Source organism: Meleagris gallopavo, chromosome 17, assembly GCF_000146605.3.
Source record: "Meleagris gallopavo isolate NT-WF06-2002-E0010 breed Aviagen turkey brand Nicholas breeding stock chromosome 17, Turkey_5.1, whole genome shotgun sequence".
Lineage (NCBI taxonomy): Eukaryota > Metazoa > Chordata > Aves > Galliformes > Phasianidae > Meleagris > Meleagris gallopavo.
In genome coordinates, this window is record NC_015027.2 from 12,781,652 (window position 1) to 12,787,114 (window position 5,463).

Below are 5,463 nucleotides of genomic sequence, written 5' to 3' on the forward strand. Positions count from 1 at the left end.
TATTCATTCCAAAAACATCTGAAAAGAGGTAGCTGCAAGGGAGCAGAGCAAGAACGAGAAGGGTCTGAAAACTCGATGCCATTTACAGTTCCTAGACGGATTCTCCCCATGTCTGCAATCCCACCAGCTTGGTTCATTTTATTCCCATTTATTGAATGCAGCAGCAAGCCTACTAACACAGGCAAGTGGGGCTCTGGGAACACCACTCAGCTACCATGGGTTACCAACTATCGGGGCTAGCTTTACAGATAAAATGCAAGGGGAGCGGGGCTCCAGGAAAAATAAGATTATCAGCAATGAGTGTCAATTACATCACAGTGAAACTTCAATCTGTTTCCTTTTGGTCTTTAAAAACGTGCAGTTGTGGTTGTGCCAGAGAAAGGCTGTTTAATCAGAGTATTTATGTACACACACACAAGCACTCACACGCATCCATCCATCCAACCTGCCGCCCTTCAGAGAAATAAGCTTCCTAATGCCTCATCAACACATCAGAGTTGCCTACATCTCTGAAGACTAATTAATTTATTCACAGGATTAAGTGTTGTCTTTAGAATTAGAGCAGTGCTTCCTTCTTTGCAGAAGACTCTCTTACACTGTAGTTTTTCTGATGTTTTGGTAACACCAGTTTGCAAAAGAGAAAAAAAAAATAGGAATCAGCTTCTCAAATGACACTGAATACATCCAGTGGGAGGAAGGCTGTAACACAACAACACAAGAACTGTTCTGTGTCACCTCTGCTGTGCCACAAAGTACTGTTAATTGAAAAAAGAAATCAGTCCAGCATCTTGCAGGCAAGACTGAGAAGAAACTCCCCATACGACTGACCAAAAATATGGTCAGTTTGGAGCAGATCTACAGTTATTTACAACTAAGTTACAACAGAACTGTGACAACAATCAGTCTCAGCTGTGTTTCTCTGTCACACCTGAAACTCAGATTCTGTTGGAAATGAAGGCTGCTGCTCTGCCAGCTTTGTTCTATTCTGCTTTTGGGGGGAAAATCATTTCAAGAGAGATTCTTCTTAGCCCCAGAGGGTAGGAATATCCCATATTTATGATGACAACAAGAAAGCATGTGTTACCAAAGGAGGTGAAGGAAGGTGCTTAACAAAGGTTCAGATGATGCTGGCCAGGTCACCCAGTGCCATACACTGGTACAACAGATTACTTCTAACACTGGGTAAAAACGTACCACTTTGTACAACCAATTGGAGTGGTAGAGAACTGTTAAGCAAAGAGATGTACATTAATTCTCTGTACTGAACTCAGAAGAGTCGGGTTCTTGTGACAAGACTTCTCTTTCTGTGCTGCACACCACTAAATAGAAGAAAATGAGAGGGCTGGGAGAGATGGCACTTCTCCATCCTCCTCCTTCTGCAGATAAGGTCCCAATCCTCCTATAAACCTTGCTTTCCTTCCCAATTTACAGCAGCACTACTTGAAAATAACAACTCGAGAAAGAAGCTTCCACAAAGCAAAGCAAAAACTTTAATTTTGGACTAAACAAGCTGTCCAGGTTTGTCTACAGGAAATATCTTCTGTTTGCAACACTGAAAAGCTTTTGTTTCAGATAAATTTCAAACTTTGGGGATAAAACACAATAACACAAGTATTCAGGACAGGTAATCATATCTATCTGTTGCAGGCCCCACTCCCTCCCTCATCAGTGACTGAGAGATGCACAATGAGGAGCTTTCACTTTGACACCACAAAGCTGTGCTGCTCTCCCACCCTCAGCAAGGACTCGCTGACAGAAGAGCTTTTTAGGTGTACCTCAGGAATGCCCGAACGAGTTTACTCAGATACTACAGAGTAATATGTAAGAAGACTGCAGTCATAACACCCATTTCTTATCTGTCACAACAGAGAATCATAGAACCATCTAGGTTGGAGACTTTCAAGATCATCAAATCCAACCATCACCCTGGCCTACTGAGTCCATCAGAACGGAGTGTCCCACGTGCCAGGAGAACCAGCCTCTGCCTTTGTGCGTCGTTGTCCAGACATCCCAGAAGTGCAGTGCAAGATGAGAGAAGTGCCTCAGGTCCATCAGGAAAAGCAGGGAGGAGGGCAGTAAGGCAGCTTCCCTCCACCCCTCCCACCCCATTTCACTCACATCCTTCCCAGCACAGCATGACAGCATCCCAGTCCCGTGCGACAAACCTAATGGATTTGCAGAGACGTTCCAAGATCACACTGGAAACCCAAGTAGAGGTCCGCGTTTGGGCATGGAATCAAAATGGAGAAATGGGAGATATAAACCATCTCTCACTCTGCTGGCCAGCACTGCCACATGCCTGCTTCCAGCACCACTGGGCCTGTACCAGAACTGAACTGGAAGAGTTTCAAATACAGATGAATCCAATTCAGAACTAAAAAATTTAATGGTTCAACTCCCTGCTTTTAATGCTGTTGTAAAGAACAACACACTTTCAATTTGTAACCACAACAAAAGGCTTTTAAACTATTAAAGCAATGCCTTGCTGTAAAAAAATAAAAAGGCTACTTTATTGCAGATGATTGGCAAATCTGCCATATCAATATAGATGGCCAGGGAAAAGAAAACTGCTGCACTGCACAGAAACTACTCCTACATAATTTCTGTCTTTCTATTCATTTCCTACCACAACAATCTTTTTTTTGCCATGAAAATTTTCCCTGATTACTAGCTACCAAATGAAAGATTCCCAGATTTAAGTCTTCTGTTTCAGGACAGCAGAATACTCCAAGCTTACTGAGTTACTGACTTTTTTGCTGCAACAGCTATGAAAAGCTGCTGGAGAGAAAAAACACAAACAAAACCCACTTATCTTAATATAAATAATACCACGTATTCATTGTTATAATACTCAACAGCACTGAGCTACTGCTTTTCCCAAGGCTCCCCATGCAAGTAACTCAACTTCTCCAACAGACCTGCATTTCACTTTGCTGTGGTTCTCACATTTCTAAACATCTCAGAATACATATGTGAGGAGGAGCAGCAGGAGGATGAGCTATATTTTTCTAGCTATTTTCTCTTCTTCTCCCCAGCAATCCAGTACTGTTATCTTAGGCAGATAATTACACAACCATAAAGTGAGCCTGCAAATTCAAGTTAAGCTTTGCAGATGAATAAAATAAACTTGCTGAAACGGAGCAATAGCTGGATTGCATGTGGTACAAAGAAAGTGAAAAAATTAAATTCATATGGTATCTACATAGTATAATAAAAATGTCTGCTTGCTAATCAAAAGCATTTCAACTACTTCTACTGGCAGTAATGTCATAATGAGATGAACAGTTTCCTCATACCCTCTCACATGAGTGAAAGCAGAAGAGCGAAGGCGAAGGAGACGGGGGCTAAAAGCTGCTGCTGTCCCACGATGGCTGGGAAGCAGGTGGTGAAGTGCTGAGCACATGTGGGAGGAGGCAAAGCTGGAGGCTGGGCACCACTCTAATGAAGTGGTGCTGAAGAGGCAGACGATTTCACAAGGAGAAAAACATCAGGAAACTGGTCAAAACACAGGGTCTCATCTGAAAAAGCTCAACTGTGTTGGATAGCAATAGCCAGAACAAATTTGGGGAAGAGGAGGAGGGGGTGCTGATCTCCCTCCAGAGCCCCAGATGTCTTTATCGTTGCCTAATGACAATTATACTCAACCAATTAAGACACTGCTATCACAGTTGCATTGTTAGTAAGCCTTTGGCCCTGAGTGCTGATGGCTGTCTAATTAGTGTTTGTGCAAAGTACAACTGCAACTAATATATAAACTGACAAATACACAAAAGAAAAACTGTTAACAGGAACATTTTCAAAACAGTAGATACTCTCCTCATTCAGTCCATGGCAGCAACAAAGACAGGCCCCTTTCCTTCGTGGCCTACTTACTGCTGGCACAACTGCACTGAGGCGATGGGTCAACCAGACTGCCAGCGGGGCTCTGCTGGACCAGGACAGTGGTGAGGGCCCATTCTGCAGGCTGCCTGCAGCACACCGAGCCGGGGCAAGTCCCGCTGCGCTGAGCTGGTCCAAACACCAAAGACTTCTGATAAGGCACTTCACGAATCAGTATCTGTTTTTCATAATTCCTCTAAAGGATTTGAGGCAAGAAAATGAAGAAGGGGAGTGAAAAACCTTTGTTTCACAGTCAGGTTTGATTTCCAGAAGGCAGTCTGTTCAGTTTCCAGATACCTGCGGTGATCAACAAAACAAAACAAAAAAAAATCCAACAACTTTGTTTCAGGCAGTCGGTGACCATCTGTTAATACTCAAAAGATCTTATTATGAAGTCCTTACAGTGTCAGTGCATTTTATTGAAGTCAGTAGGAATTCTGCTCAAGTAAAACTCTCTAGCTATGGCTCTGTTTGAACGGATGCCTGATGATAAGCAAGTAAAATAATGAGTATTTTGCCTCGTCTTGCTGCAACAAGCACCTCAGACCTTTCCCCCTTATTCCACCAAAGCAACTAATCTTCACATGGTTAATTAAAGGACCTACTCAGATCCCCTCAGTAAGCTTAATAAGGTTCAATGGAGCATGTGAACCCAAGTCCAAATGCTTTTGTTAATGAGTTCCAATTGCTCCTTAAGCTTCATCTCACATTAGAACGTAATCTTTCACAACCTTCAACTGCAAAATCCTCTTCAAACACGTTGGAAGTTGCAAGATACCTCAGATGCAACACACGATCTCTGAAATTATTAAACAGATTCTACTGCCATCAACATTGAGGCCCACAGCTCTTCCCTGAAGAGAGGGAGGAGGATTGACTTAGTTAACTTAGTTACCAGAGCTAGAGACAGCTCACAAGTCAGGCAGGATGGAAGAGGCAGAAGCTCCTCAGCCTTCATATGTTCTCATTTACAATTATTTACAGATATTGATTTCATCACTACATATAAAACCAGCAGAGAGCTTGGCTAAGGGACTTCTTGAAAGAAGAATTCAGGAAAAACAGCCTGGTAGCAATTAAGGAATACAGTGATGGAGTAAAGAGAGCTACTCTGTACTGCAGAAAGGAATATAAATATAAGATGATGACAAAAATGAAATACAAATGGAATAGAAAATAATTTTTTCTGCTATTACATGGAGTGGCAGAAAGCTACACCAGAAAATGCAAGAAAAAAACCAGATGGAGGTAAACTAAAACAAGCACTTGAAACCATCACAACAGAAGAACACAAAGTGGAAAAGTAACGTCCGTGATATCACCCAAACATTATTTGCTAGCTGTATGAGGTCAGCTATGAAAAAAAAAAAAGACTAAAACTTGTACCAAAAATGATCTGAAAACGCTTTCAGACTTAACATGTAGGAAATACATTCTGAGCATCCCTATGATCAGTTCCCAAAATCTCCTACTGGGGACTTGACTTTCCAGTTCGTCAACCCACATCCATCTGTGGACCACGCTTACAGGAACTAAGCTGGGAAAAAGCTTGTGCCTTCCTTCTTATGGCCTTGTTTAGGAAAT